Genomic DNA, 16,259 nt, shown 5'->3' with positions numbered 1-16,259 from the left:
GTTCTAAGACATCATTGACACTAATTCAACTTGCCCTTCAAAATAGACTTGTTTTGGAGTACGGGTGTGTTTCTAAGAAAAAAGTTAAACTTATAATAACAGTGGAAAAAAGAAAGCCTATCATTTTGTCAAAATCTTAAACTGTGCTCCAAAGATAAGTAATTTTGATATTTCCTAGTACAGTTTAAATGTATAGTCTCTGAAAATCTGTAAGGGGTATACACAGATTTTGAAATGTATTTTAAAATGTCAAAGTTGATATAATTCTATTGACTTTTGCCTATGTGATCTCTCTCACTTAAATAACCCAAGAATAGTAATACTCAAAGGAGAAAGAGAAGTAGGAAAAGGGACCCATCAGGATCTTTTGGTAATACAGTAGAAGGAGAGATACAGAGTGCTTTGATCTATTATTTTGCCTGTCTTTTATTCATGACATTTCAGTTATTATTCTGGATTTCACATTTATCAACAGAAAGCATGTTAAAAAGAAAAGGTAGGACATCCTAATTAGAGAAACACAGAACACATTATTTTTAAAAGATTGTCAGATTGAATCTATAAGGAAAGGATAAAGATAACATGCTTCCATTTAGGAGAAATGAATTTTAAAAGGCAAATTTACATGTGAAGTACAATAACTCTCCTTCTTTTTCTGATTACCATTTCTGGGAAAGCTGCAGGAAGAACTTCTAGGTGGCAGAGTAAAAAGATACAAGTTCACACTTTACCTGACTTTCCTAATCAACTAGATGAAAAATTTTAATTGTTCATATATAAGTGGGAGAAATTTTAAAATACAAATACAGAATTAATCATCCCACTTTGAAATAAGCAGTCTTTAAAAATTCCTTCTTTATCATTTATTTTCTGATCTATATCTTGTTTAGGTTGAATAAATATTTAGATTACCTCATTATAATCATACCTGAGATAATTAACCAGGTATGTTAACACTGACATCTAGTTGTGAAATGGGAGATCAGTTGAATATATCATGAGTCTATTTACTTTCACCCAAAGTAACAGCTTACTTTGGAATAAAAGCACAAACAGACCTGTAAGATTTCTGAGTTTAAAATCATTATAGAAATTTTTATCACTATTGGCAAAATATATTTCTTGGTTCTTAAAAAGGGGGTTGCATTTCAAAATTGCTAATAATCATATCTATGAATAAAATTAAAATAATACATTAATTCAAAGATCTATTCAATTTCCTTAGAAAACCTCCTTAGAAGTTTAGCTAATAGTCAACTGAAAACAATTACTTGGGGTCAAGATATGTGTTAGCTACTAACATCAGACTAAATAAAAGATACCATCAGCCAAAATGTAGATAGGAAATGTTTGAGATCTGTGAACTGATGATGTCCTTGGCACTGCATCCTAAGAAAATTGAAACATTATATTTCAACAAAATACCAAAAGACAAACCAGAGCTGAAAAAGATATCAAATTAATGTTAAAAAAAAAAAAAAAGCAGCACACTGAAGGATTCTACATGGCATGGAGAATAAAGATGTTACATAGATAATATGGTACAATTCAGACAAAAGGAGGCAATGAATTTTAAGGAGGATCTTGAGAAAGGAAATTAAGACACAATAAATCTTTCTAATAAGTGTCTAGGAAAGTCCCTTTTCTTTTCACTCATTCTCCCAACCTCCTCCTACCCCCAGAATTGAAAGTTCCTTGGGAAAATACAAAGAGGGAAGGTAATTCAATTAGCCACTTTTATCAGGGACCACAGAACACTGCACAACGCTGCCATACTTTCTGTCTGAGGATGCAGGAAGTCTCAATTTCCAAGGGCATACAGGTTTCTAAAAAGATTTATTTCTAAATATAGGTATTTAACTTAGAATCAACTCAAAACTCTAGAATAACTTGATATAACAGAACTTTCTGTGATGATGGAGATCCCTGCCCAGCATGGTAGTTGCTACCCACATGTGGATAGGTATGAAGCATTTTCATGTGACTGTTGCAATTGAGGAACTGATTTTCCAATTTAATTTCATCTTAATTAACTTAAATTTAAAATGCTACATATGGTTATTAGGCTCACCACAACTAAAGTCTTGTAGAAATCACACTGTATAGTGCAAAAGCAGAGAGTCAGAAAAATTCAAGTTCAAATTCTGGATCCAGTCTTGGAAAATTTATTTATCCTCTCTAAGTTTCAGTTTCTTCACCAATGAAATGCACATAAAGTTTCCATATGGATGTTATAAAAAATAAATGAAATAAGGTCTATAAAATACCAATAGAAGATACTTAGTAATTATTAAAATTCCTTCACTGCCTAGCATTTATTTAGGATGTTATAAATTAAATAGAAAAATAGTAATAGTGACGAATATTTTGTTATTACTAAAGTAAAGAAATTTGATCCATGAGCTATACCTATTCATCTGAGGAATTAATTTCAGAAGAAGTATATTTTAACGATTTTAGAGTAACATAAGGAGGTATCTTCACAAAGGACAATTACTAGATGGTTTTAGCCTCTACTATAAAAAATTAAGTAAAAACTAAAATGAAATCCCAGAGATCAGCACTGATGAAGGGGAAAACTTTCCTAACCTTGCTATCTATCAAACATTGGGATGAAATAGAGAAAAGGGAGATATGGGACAGAACTGTTTCCTTTCAGGATATTTATTACTTGTTTTGTCTAATATGAAAGAAGACATACAAATATGAAAGAAGTCCAAACAAAGAACTTCTACAGATACTTCCTGTCTCTAATACTCTATGAACATTTGGGGAATAGAATATGTCTTCAGATTATCTTTCGCTACTTGCCATTTTTTGACATACATTTTGGTCTCTTCTCTCTAATTCACTGGTTAGAAGCTGGAAAACTTATGTGAGAGAAATGCTCCTTCATTGTTTTTTCTAACAATTTGCTTTTTCTAGCAAATACATTTTAAAAACTATGAAGGGATAAAAATAGTAACTCTATAATTACATTATGACAATATAAAGTTTTGTTCCCATATCACCTGACAAAGCAGATAAAAACTGATTTGTAGTTATTGAAATATAGTATCACTGTATAAATGCTTAATTTTTTTCTTCTAATTATAATCGTCTATTACAAGAGAAACTGATACCACTCCACAAAGTTGAACCACAGGTGAAATACTGTCGTTTTTTGATAACATCAGACTTCCATGGCCTTGTCTCTTCTGTCATTTCAAACTATCTAAGCAATATTCACCTATATGCCAAACTCAACACTAAGTACACTGAATATGTTTAAAATACAGTGGAAAGTGAATAGCAAGTATCATCTTCCTATTATAGAATTTTAAAACTTCCCAATTTCTCCATAATAATCTCTGAATTTTGCTTCATCCCTGTATTAATGACTCCAAAATATGATTTCTAAGATAGTGTGTTAGAAAACAATTTGCATATACCAACCTTTAGTTCCTCCCTTCTCTTCAATAACTAACATCAAATTTATTCACTGTGGCAATGCACCAGCTAAAAGGATTCCATGCCACTCTCTCTAACTATATATGGCCATATGACTGAGTTCGGGACAAAGAGATACGCACACATACACAATGTATCACACTCTTGGGAGGCCTTCTAAAAAGGAAGAGTGCTTTCTACCTTTCTACTCTATGTTTAGAAAACAGAGTATGGCTGGAGCTCTAGTCACCCTGCAACCCTGCAGAGGAGCACCATTCTGTAGGGCTGGTAAATCAGAAAACTGGAAGGAAGTAAGATCCTGCATGACCTAATGGCATCACAACAACAGTTCCACATTTCCACATCTAGGCATAGTTCACATGAGAAAGAAAGAAATTTCTACTTTGTCATTATTATTTTGGAAATTTCTTATACTGACATTCAAATTTGATCCTAATAGATGCTTCGGTTGTTTAGATGTGGTATGTGTGTGTAATAAGAAAAGAACTTCAGGTCCACTTCCTCTTTAGATCAGGTCAACAAATTTAAGTCAACAAATGCTGACGACTATGTGCAAAGCACTTTTCTAGAACCTACAGGAATTGATATGCAGGGCTTAAATTTATAGAGTTCTAGGCTTTTTAAAAGTAAAACAACATTGTTTATCCCTAAGATTCAAGAATGCTTTCGCACTTTAGAAACTTCATGAAGGGAGACTGCCAATGTTCAAAGACTTTAAATGGTTAAGTTTATTTTTAAACTACACATATCAATATGTAAAACACTTAATACCAATTTTTAAAATTACAGTATCAATTGTTCTTTTTTCTGAACTCACTTCAGTAAATTTGTATTTATGGGACTCTCCAGGGTTCTTGCTTGGTTGTAATCAAAACATTCCACTGCTTAAGTCTTTTGGTAATTCACTACTGTCTACCTGATAAAATCCAAGCTCCTTGGCATGATCTGTACATGCCCAGGCTACTTTCTTAACATTGTCCATTGAACCCATGTTCTTCCAGTTCACACAGACCACAAACACACACACTGCCCCAGATAATTAAAAACTATATACAGTGCCCCATTAGGCATTATTTCTGAATCCTGGTGGCTATGCATATAGTTTAAAGACCTGTTCCACACTGCTTAACCCCTGGCACTACCTCTTCTGTTCTAGGTCATTCTTATTTGTCCCTCAGAGCAGGCATTAAGTCCTCCAGGGGCCCTTCACTAAAGCTACCAGTGCAAAACAGGGTCTGGAATGTTCTTCATATTCTGTAGTTCACATTTTCCCCAGGATGCTGCCTCTCGCTAGACCTTACATCTGACAGAACCCAGGCCATATGTCATGCATCTAGGTACTCAACACCAAGATGCTGCACACAACAGGCCCTCAATAAGTGTCTTAACTAAATATGTGCATGAACGTCAGCTCCTGATTACTGTTGACTACTCTGTTATCCTGTTCCTAAGAATACCACTGGCTTGAAAAGTGTTTAGTAAGTCTGTATTTGTGTTAATATCTATCTCAAATTTCACTTTAAAGTAGATGGTTTAACGTTTGGTTAAATTTTCACCTGGGAAATATCTACAATGAAGTTCCCAGGCTGAACTACAAAATTCCATTTAACTTACAGACATATTAAATATAGCACCAACAGCGTTGTTTATTGTCAGGCAGTCACTAAATATTTATTAATTAGAGCACCTATCATATACTGGGCACCCTACTGAGATACAAAATAAGTGGGTATTTATCTGCAATACTAGTACCCAGACCCCTTTTATTCTACCAATAGTCCTAGATTTTCTTTTAGGGATTTTATCTCATTCACTGTCAAACTGGTTCAGATGGCCTCAAACTCCCCACACATAGCACCTAGGAGAGCATAGATCAAGTTCCTAAGCCAAGTAGCCTTGCTAGAGAGGTCTCAGAAAGGTCACCCAACTCAAAACAACTTTACTTCAGTAAATTTGTATTTATGGGACAGACACAACAAGAAGAAACCCCCAGTTTTTTCTTGTGCAACTAACAAGAGCGCTCTTTCTTCATAGCCCTGGAAGGATATAGGTTCAGAGGCAACCACACTCATCGTGAGGCAGTAAGTGGAAAGCATGTATTAAAAAGTACCCAATCCAGGGCGAGATTGTGGCTCAGTGGCAGAGGGCTTGCCTCACATGTGTGAGGCACTGGCTTCTATTGTCAGCACTGCATTAAATAAATAAACAAAAAGTTTTTAAAAAATATCCAATCCAGTGGAACAACATTGAGATAAAGAAACTGATTCCTGACTATATGATTTGAGCCTCTGCTCAAGCTCTACACCAAACCAAGTATACATTTGAACTTGGTCATTAAATAATACATATTTACTACTATTACATAAACCAGTTTAGCCTGTTTTGTAACCTTAAAAAAACATAGTTCTAATAGCATTCAAGTGAAAACACACTGATATATCATTTGCTTCTATCTGAAAATACATTTTGAATTCCAGCTTGGCAAGCAGAGCAATATAAATGAAAAAGCCTTGTGAATAAGTAATTAACTATGTATCTGCAAAATAGAAGCACTTCTCTTGATCAATGCTTCCCAAGTGTCGTAAATTGAGGTAAGAAGGGCAGGAATCTTCAATTTTGGCAGCAAAAACTTCGCTATGGGTCCACCCAATTACCTATTACTATACATAGATACTAAATGCAGCAACATAAACGGTACCATGAGTATCTTTTAAGAATCACATAATATTTTCAGGTATACAGTCTTATTAAGTCTTATGGTTATTAAATCTGGCTATTCCACATCTGAAAATGCACACTAATAAAACATTTGGACAAGTATGTGAAAATACAAGATTACATGTATGTATGAAAACAGACATGTTAAAAACATATTTACTGACATAGAATGAGACCCATACTAACATAAAGCAAGTTATAGAATATCCTGTGGATAATGATCCAAGTTTTGTAAAGTATATGTGTATATGATATACACACATTAAGACAGAAAAAAAAAAAAAAAGCAAAATGTTGACAGAAGTTATCAATGACAAAATTCGGAGGGGGCAGTAACTTTTTTTTTTTTTTTTTTTTTTTTAGTTTTCCTTTCAACTCTTTCAGATTATATGATTTTTTTAATAACAAGGATATACTATTTTATGATCAGTACAAAGAACTCTTTTTATCTTGGAACAAAAGAATTCAATATGTCTCATGGTTATGACCCTGAGAAATAACAAAGTATCAAAATAAGTATCAAAACAGATAAGAAAGGTTTGTTTACATTCTAAAAACATGCCAGTTGGGCAATGCACATACACACAGGCACACATACTTGCACATTAGTAAATAATTATAACTCACTGTATTATTTTATCCCACCAACTCCTCATAAGTCAAAAGAAAAAAATAAGAATCAAATTACCTTGTAGTAGTCTCTTAGAGATCAGCAAGTGAGTAACATACAGCCAAAAATGTAATATTGAAAGCTACCTATTTATATATTTATAGAATTCAAAGGATGGCAGCTATTTAAATAGTTAAATAATACAAATACATGTGATGCAGCCAAGTGCAGATTTGAACAACAAAGATTCTGAATGTATTTTACATAAATCTGCTGTGTGAATGATCATTCATAAATGTTCCATCACTATAAAATGTTTCTAAAGTTCTCTACTGATGGTGTCTTATAATTTATAAAATGATAAATGTCTGAAATATTCAGAGAAAACTCAATGAAAAATGAGAAGTGACATTAGCATTGTTAACTACTCTGTACCTAGTTAACTGCAAATTTTAAAATATGATTTGTTGAAAAATGTAATTATAACTCATAGAGAGCCACAAAATTAACCTACGAAAATCCTCTTTAATTTTGCCTTGCTATTCTGAGCCCTCTTTGCTTTACAGTTAATGCTCCTTGAGAGCTCATACTTTTCATAATTATTGACATAGTTATTTACTATGGGTATAGTGTCTGCTACAAGTAACTCTTAGGAAAAAAAAAAAAAAGAGCTAAGTTTTAGAATTTCATGCTAAGCCAGAAAGTATAGGTTAGAAGACCTTGCACATCAAAGTCTTTCTTCTTCATTTCCCCTTTTCCAAGTCTCCTACTAACTGTATAGTTCTATGAGTCTGTTCTCACTAAGCCACACAGTATCAATATTAGATATTATTATTTTATTTGCATCAAGGCTTTCTTTGGCATACCTTTGGATCTATTTTATTTCTGTGTGTGCGTGTTCACATACTCTGAGGAAGATTTACGGTATGGATATATTTTTCTCTGTATTTCCATTCTAGCTCTATCATTTCCAGTTCTGTGACTTAGCCAAGTTGTTTAGATGGTTCAGCATCTTCCCTGGTAAGAGAGGGATAGAAAAGTATAAGGCTCTGGGTTTTCTGAGGGTTAAATGAGTTAAAATCTATAAAATGTTTAAATTAATGTCTGATGATAGTAATACTTGATAAATATTTGTTATTGTTATCATCAAAAGTGCAAAAACCTTTTAAAGATGCAAGAAATGACCACAGGTGATACAAACTCTCACCACAGATGTGAGCATCAATGAAGATTGAATATTTCAGTGAATATTTGGCAGTATGCATCTAAGTTCTTTCAAGTTACTTTGTATTATCAGCACATATCCTCAGATATGATGAGTAAAATAATGGTCCCCCAAAGATGTCCACATACTAATCAATGAAGCCTGTGAAACATGTTACTGTATATGGCAATAGGACTTTGCAGGTGTGCGTAAGATAAGCATCTTGAGATGAAGAGACTATCCAGCATTGATTATGCAGATGGGTCCAAGAAATCAGGACAGTGGTAGGTCAGAATCAGAGGAGGGGATGCAATGAAGGGAGCAGAAGATTTGAAGATGCTACACTTCTGGCTTTGAAGATAGGAAAAGGGGTCACAAGTCAAGTGATGTAGGCAGTCTCTAGAAGCTAGAAAAGCCAAGGAAATGGGGTCTGTCCTAAAGCCCCGAAAAGGAGCACAATCCTGCCCAACACCCTGATTTTAAGACTTCTGATCTCCAGAACTGTATGGTAATAAATTTGTATTGCTTTAAGCTACCAAGTTTGAGGTTGTTATAGCAGCAATAGGAGTTATTACTTAGGACAAAAATTAGAGATGGGAAGACAAGATTAAACATATAGAATCAATGATGCTATTTTATTTACAATAGTAAAAAATTATAAATAATCAAGTTCCAAAAATAGGTGATTACTGAGAACAAGTATAGAACTCCCATAAAATGGAGCATCATCACACAACCATTACCAAACACACTTAATGAGGAAAAATAAAATATCCTAAGTTAAAAAAAAGAAAGCTTTATTTTAAATTTCATGAACACATTAAAATAAAGATTTAAATGATACAATCAAAACCCTCGCTATTTTCTATCACTGCATTAGTATTATGGGTGACTTTTTCTTAAAATGTATTCTCTTTTTGTGTAGCATCATTACTTCCCCACAGAACATACTTTCTGGAGGAAAAGATGATGCTGCATCCCTGCTGCACAATATAATAACTGACTGACACACAAGCCACTCCATAATTATGTGCAAAAATGTTTTCAGTATGTTCAGACTTTTCAACAAAGGTATTACTGATATAGTTGCAAAATAATAAATGCAAATAATGAAAAACTTTAAATTTCAACTCACTAATGATAAAAAAATTCAGAATATTTTCACATAGTAAATTACATAGTTTAAAATACTATGTAAACATCTTATGGTTACACATAGACACTGCTGAATATAAACTAGTATGTCCTTTTAAAAATTTGGCAACATCTTCAAGAATCTTTACAGTGTTCATACACTGCCACTTACTCATTCAACAAAATTCAGGGGGCATCCACTATATGCCAGGCACTATTCTAGGCACCAAAGATAAAACAGTGAACAAAATAGAACAAAACAAACAAAATAACCCTACATGCTTGGAGCTGACATTTTAGAAGAGAAGGTAGTTAATTAGAAAGATAAATCAGTACAATATATAGTATAAAGGCAGTAATAAGTACTAAAGAGAAAAATAAAAAATAGGAAGGGGTGCAGGGAGGCAGGGGAGAGCATACGTGGTTTTTGTATGCATAACAGTACAATTTGTATCCTTTCAGGACTTTTTCTGTGTTCAAACACATACACATTATACAGACCAGACACACACAGACAGACAGACAGACAGACAGACAGACACACACACACACACACACACACACAGAGTATGTGTCCATACAGAAATCAACTCCCCATTCCCTCTGTGAGAATATCCAAAGTTAGAGGTATGGCCATTTTCATTACATAAAATTTTTAAGGATATAGCAGAAATAGTCAAATGGCTTCATGAAATATTATTAAAATTTTGTTATATAAACATTTTAAATAATACTGTGTATGTTCATTTAGAAATAGTGTTTATGAAACAATTTGATTCTACTTTTCTTACATATCTTTGAATGCAGGGTCTTTATCATCAATCGAGCCACTTTTTAAAGTTATCTAACATAGTATAGCTATAGTATAGCTCAAGGGCACATCAATTTCTCTTCAGTTGAAGTTTCCTGCGAACAAGCCCTTTTTGAGTTTATGTATGTTGTTGTCACTGGAAATTTTATACCAACCACAAATACCCACTAGCTTTTTGTGACCTCCACAAGCACCTATTATATTGCTTTGTCATTATAAAAAGACTTAAATATAATAACATCTAACACTTATAATTGTAAGGTACCCTCTAAAAATGATTTATAAACTTTTAAATTTGTCTTTATGAATCAAAACTTACTTTGAGAATACTTTATGTTCTATCATATCACAGGAAAATCTCTATTAAGTATTAAAACTTCACATAAAACCACCCATACAGAAGTCCTTCATGATTCAGATAATATTTAATCTTTACATTATCACAGTAGACCATCTACTTGAAGCTATATATAATATATATATAGCTGAAAGATTTGAAGATATATATATATATATGTTTCACAGCAAATATGACTCATTTGCTTTTTCATTTGTTCATTCATTTACTCAACAAATATATATATATATTTACTCAACAAATATATAGATATTCATTTACTCAACAAATATATATAATATATATATATAAAATATGTTCTATACAAATTCTAGCCTCTCATGGAGCCTATATTTTAGGAGAAAGAGACAGAGTATAAATGAATAAGTATATAATATACCTAATAATTATAAATCCTATGGAGGGAAGAAAGGAAGGGAGAGGTGAGAGTAAGCCAGACACTATGGGACAAAGGAGGGGTTAAAACTTTGTTTTGATTTGGAACCGAAAGATAGGAGCTTCATAGCTGAAGAAAGATCAGATTCCCAGTTAAATATGCCCAATTGTCCTCAGAGTGATGACATTTTCAGTTTGACATGGTATGGTGATCCTGACCTTGATACAGCTTAAGATGTGCCATCTCATATGTAATTCCTTATAGACCCAGCTTGGTTCTCCTACAATGTCTCCTCTTAGAATTGTGCATGATTTTATCAGCAGTTTTCAACTGACTCCATTGGGGAATGGGACAATTTTGCTTTTGTTTCTTGACCAGGAATCACTTGATCCTGAAAAGTCTCATGAGACGACATGGTGAAGTCTTTAGCAGCAAACTGAAGGAAACAAGGGCTGGCAGGTATCTGGGAGAAAAACTTTCTAGGACAGAAGAAAGACACTGCAAAGGCCCAGAGAGGGAAGCATGCTGGTTTTGTAGGAGTCAGAGCTAGGATGCCAGGAACCTGGCTACAGGAGATGTGGTCTGAGAGATGGAGAGGCCCTAGCCTATGTAGGCCTAGAGGCCTCGTGCAGGACTCTGACATCTATTGAGTGATATCAGAAATGGCTCAGGAGTTTTAAGCAGAAAAAAACAACCTATGTGACATATTTTAAAAGATCACCCTAACTACTTTATTGAAAATACAGTTGAAGTGACAGAGCAGAAGCAAGGAGATCTGTAAAAAGGTTATTGCAATAATCCTTTGTCCAGGTTCCTAGAAAAAGAAGCTCAAGCAAAGTTTAGTGATAGATGCTTTATCTGAGAGGTGAAACTCCAAAGAAGCAAGAGCAAGGATAGAGAGGCAGGGAAAGAAGATAAACAGAAGGCACTCCATTACTAAACTGGGCACAGCTTCACAAGGAAATCTACCAAGTGCTACAGGGAACTGGCAGGGCCAGGCTGTATGGGACCATCACACTCCACAGCTATTGGGAGGAGGTAATGAGAAGTCCTATACAGAGACACTGTTGGATCTAAAAGCAGCACTTTCCATATTTCCATATGTATTTGAGCAAGAACACTGCAGGGGAGGAGAGAAGAGGGACCTATCTGCTGGTTTCTATCTCATTCCGTCTCTCCATTGTCAAGTCACCCATTGCATGACTATCACCCTTCACCCCCTAACCTCCCACACCTTTTCCTACCTGTTCAGGTTGTGTTATCTATTCCCTCCAGAAGGCAGCGGGAGCATCCAGATCCCACACCTGCACTTCATTTGGGTCCAGATACCAGGGACAGGCTGAACATTCTGAGAGACAGGGCCAGGCCCTCAACCCCTCACAGCATTAGACAAGACAACAGTGTCATTAGCCAGGGTGTGACACTGAACGAGCAGCCCAGAGCCCAGGAGGCAGTGGGGTCAAACAAATCTGGAGTGGTACATAAATTAAATCTGACTAAATAAGAGAATGTGGCGATGGTGAAAATGGAGAGAAACAACAGAATTATAAATATAGTTTGAAAATAGAGTCTATAGAATTTGCTGATGTGAATGAAAAAGGAAAACCAAGGATAATTCCAAGGCTTAGGTGTGCACAACTAGAAGAAATGGAGACGCCTGTTACTGGGACAAGGATGGCTACAGTTGTGAGGAAGTTTTAAAGGTAGGACAGAGACCAGAATTCAATTTTTGGATACCTTTAGAGAAAAGAGAGTGTGGGAATAACAGTGAATCTTGCCTAACAGAAAAACTACAAAAATCTTCAAAGTTTGTCCAAGATGTGAGCAGAATCAAAACACTTATTAGTCAATGTATGCAGTCCTGGCACCTCCTCTCAACCCCATCAATGCCCTCTTGTTATCTATCAGACACTTCCTGACACAGGTACTATGGAACATTATTTTCTAGATGCTAATGAGTCTGCCCCACTTCCCCACACTTAAAAAAGGAGGGGGGTCTTGCTAAAATACACATGGAGAGTGCTGTTTAAAATCAAAAAGTGTTTTTACTCGAGGGCTTCTCAACACCTTGCATTTAATGTATCCTGAAAATGTCTCAAGGAAAGATGTGAAGAGTTTATAAACTTATTTGACCATCAAGGCACACTGATTACAAGCTCTCAGAAGACTGCTGCATAGGACAGCAGCTAGGAAATGGCAACTAATCTAAACTCATTTTGATCCTTGATTCATTTGGTTTGCATGATCCAGTCCCCTCTGTTTGAAATGCTCCATCCTTTACTTTCATAGCACAAAGTTTTTAGGCCCTCTGCCTCACTCTAACCTTTCCCGCTCAGTGTCCCTTCTCAAGGGCTCTTTCTACCTACACATGAAATGCCGCTGTCCTCACTGCTCCATCTGGTAGGTCCTCAGTCTCTATCTCTAACACTATGTATAAACAAATTATTTCTCCCTGTCCAAAATGCATGAGTGGAGCCTACTTGATATTTCCATGGGTCTCATGGAGAGTTCAAACTTTGTAACCCCAAAACAAAAACCCATCATTTCTCCCCATCTCTCCTACTATGACCTGCAAATACACCATCAAATAAATCACACAAGAAATATGCACATTTAACATCCAAATAACACGTTTTACAGATTTTTAGTTCCTATGCATCCTCTAAATAAAAGCCTTCTCTAATTTTCAATTCTGTCTAAATGCAAAATTCATCCTCTGTCAACAATAATCTCCTGACTAACCACCCTTCTTCTAATTCATACTCCCTTATGGCCATAGGGTAAAAATTTCCAATACATAACTATGAGGTTCACTATCCTTCATTAACTAACTGGACCTACAGGATAAAAATGTAAGTGCCTTTACTATCAGGTTGTAAACTGCATTATGTAATTTGGCACCCCTTAAGTTTTGCCTTCTACTTTGTTAACATTTCTTACTTACAACATAAGTTACACACATACAGTGTGACAGCATCTCAGTACTTATACACTGCCACACAGACTGTGCTTACTCATGTCTCTATGAGTCTGTTCCTTCTGTGTGGCATACCCTTGCCTTCTTGAGTATCTGGAAAACTCCCAATCATCCTTAAAAGGCAAACCTAAAAAACTATAACAAAACTGAAGGAAAAATAAAACAGAGTAAAATAAGTTAAAAGAAGAATGGGAAGCTGAAATACAAAGAGCTCTTACAAAGCAATAAAAATATTATATTAATGGCAACAGGAGCAAGATATAATAACTTACAAACTCTAAGCATATGAAAATGAAAATTCTCTAAGCAACATCAGTATGTATTACTCCATACTGTATACCAGGAGCTAATGTGTACTGAACTTTAAGCACACTGTGCTTCACTAAATCCTCCTAGCAACCATATAAAGTTAGGATTATTATCCTAATTTTATCAGTGTGGAAACCTAAAAATGAAGCCAGTCACAAAACAATGTAGAAAAAAGAACTAACATTTGCTAGTACTTACATTATATTTTATTTAACTCCTACAACACATATCCATCTCACAGATAAGGTACTTAGGCTCAGAGAGGTTAAATAACTTCCCAAGATTCACACAACTACTGTGTGACAGATCTTTCCGATTTCTAAATAATGCCATGATTTTTATCACTCAGAAAAACATATGGAGTAATTCAGAAAGCTCTGGGAGGGAAGCCGGGGAAATACACAGGAAGTAGACATAGGCAACATCTGTCACATAGTGGAGAAGTAAGTTTCTAGAGAATCTAGAGGGAAAAACAGAACAGTCTGCTCTCTTCACTGCTGTCTCTTTTACCTGTTCACATTCATTTCATATCATCATTTAGGGTTATAAGTAATTCTTTCCATGACCAATCTATTCCCATGTAATTCAAATTGAGCCTGAACACTCTTCAACAATATAAAATATTAAACAATCAATTTCTTCTAGAGGCATTTTTTTATTTGTTTTAATTAGTTATACAGGACAGTAGAATGCATTTTGACACATCATATATAAATGGAGTATAACTTCTTATTCTTCTGGTTGTATATAACGTAGAATCACATCGGTCATATAATCATATGTGGACATAGGGTAATAATGTCTGATCCATTCTACTATCTTTCCTACCCTCATACCCCCCCTCCCTTCACTCCCCTCTGCCTAATCCAAAGTATCTCTATTCTTCCCTAGATGCATTCCCCCCACATTGTGAATTAGCATCCATGTATCAGAGAAAACATTTGGCCTTTGTTTTAGGGAGACTGATTTATTTGTTTAGCATGATATTCTCTAGCTCTATTCTTTGACCTACAAATGCCATAATTCCATTCTTTTTTGAGACTGAGTAATATTCCACTGTGTATAAGCACTACATTTTCTTTATCCATTCATTTGTTGAAGGGCATCTAGGTTGGTTCCATAGTTTAGCCAATGTGAATTGAGCTGCTATAAATATCTATGAGGTTGCATCACTGTAGTATGCTGATTTTTAGTCCTTTGGGTATAAACTTAGGAGTGGGATAATTGGGTCAAATGGAGGTTCCATTCTAAGTTTTCTGGACTCTCCACACTGCTTTCCAGAGTGGTTGCACCAATCCATAGCCCTACCAGAAATAAACGAGTGTACTTTTTTCCCCACATCTTCGCTGACACTTATTATTACTTGTATTCTTGATAACTGCCATTCTGACTGGAGTGAGAAGGAATCTTAGAGTAGTTTTGATTTGCATTTCTCTAATTGCTAGAGATGTTGAACATTTTTTCATATATTTGTTGATCGGTTGTACTTCTTCTATGAAGTATCTGTTCAGTTCCTTAGACCATTTATTGATTGGGTTATTTGGGTTTTTTTGATGTTAATTTTTTTGTGTTCTTTATATATCCTGGAGATTAGTGCTCTACCTGAAGTGTTTATGTGGTAAAAATTTTCTCCCATTCTGTAGGCTCTCTAGAGGCAATTTTTAATAATACACAGCAACTTTCTATAACTTTACCATATTGAGTACTCACTACATTCTAAGCACTATTCCAGTGCTTTTTAAAAAATTAATTTATAATCACATAACTCCCACTTGAGATGGGTATTATTATGCTCCCACTTTTTTAGAAGAAGAAACTGTACAATGTGAAGCAGCTAGTAAGCGACACGTAGAGCTTTCAACCAAGGCCTTCTGACTACAGAACTGTGCTCTTAAGCTGGGAGACTAAACACCCTCTGTCACAAACTATCTTACATAAATACCATATAAAAATTCTTTTTCAAATTATTTGGCACTATAAAATGACTATCAGAGATCATTAAAGTATTAGATACTAAAAAGAATGATAGAATTTGCTAAGTAGAAACCATAACACCTGAAGGATTCCTAGAAGCATTTGGCAAAGAGAAAGTAAATTTATGTGGGAGGAGAGGTCCCTCTACACAAATAAAAGGTTTTCATTCATTTTAAACTCCTCCCTCATCCCATTCTTTGCTTCCTCTTCCATGGAGGGAGTGACCTCCCTAATTGGCTAATGTGAGAATTTGGCATGCTTGACTCATGGGGATAAGCTATCCATAGGAAACATGGGCTCTGACTAGACCCTCCAGTTGTGCCCAGTGCTGCTTAGTT

At 34.9% G+C, this 16,259-nt stretch overlaps 1 protein-coding gene across 9 annotated transcripts in view; it reads right to left on the bottom strand.

Moving 5' to 3' along the window:
- Positions 1-16,259, bottom strand: part of TRDMT1 (tRNA aspartic acid methyltransferase 1) — a 55,485-nt gene that overhangs the window by 22,409 nt on the left and 16,817 nt on the right. Inside the window, exon 1 of one of the 9 annotated variants that reach the window (XM_079107055.1) lies at positions 13,606-14,748. The exons of the other annotated variants lie outside the window; for them this stretch is intronic. The gene's annotated coding sequence lies outside the window, so the exon portion shown is untranslated. Of the gene's footprint in view, positions 1-13,605; positions 14,749-16,259 lie in introns of those variants that run through there. 9 annotated transcript variants of the gene reach the window in all.

Source organism: Sciurus vulgaris (assembly GCF_902686455.1).
Source record: "Sciurus vulgaris genome assembly, chromosome: 12".
In the NCBI taxonomy this organism is placed as follows: Eukaryota; Metazoa; Chordata; class Mammalia; order Rodentia; family Sciuridae; genus Sciurus; species Sciurus vulgaris.
The sequence above is the reverse complement of the archived record's forward strand: the minus strand, read 5'-3'. Positions and strand labels throughout refer to the sequence as shown.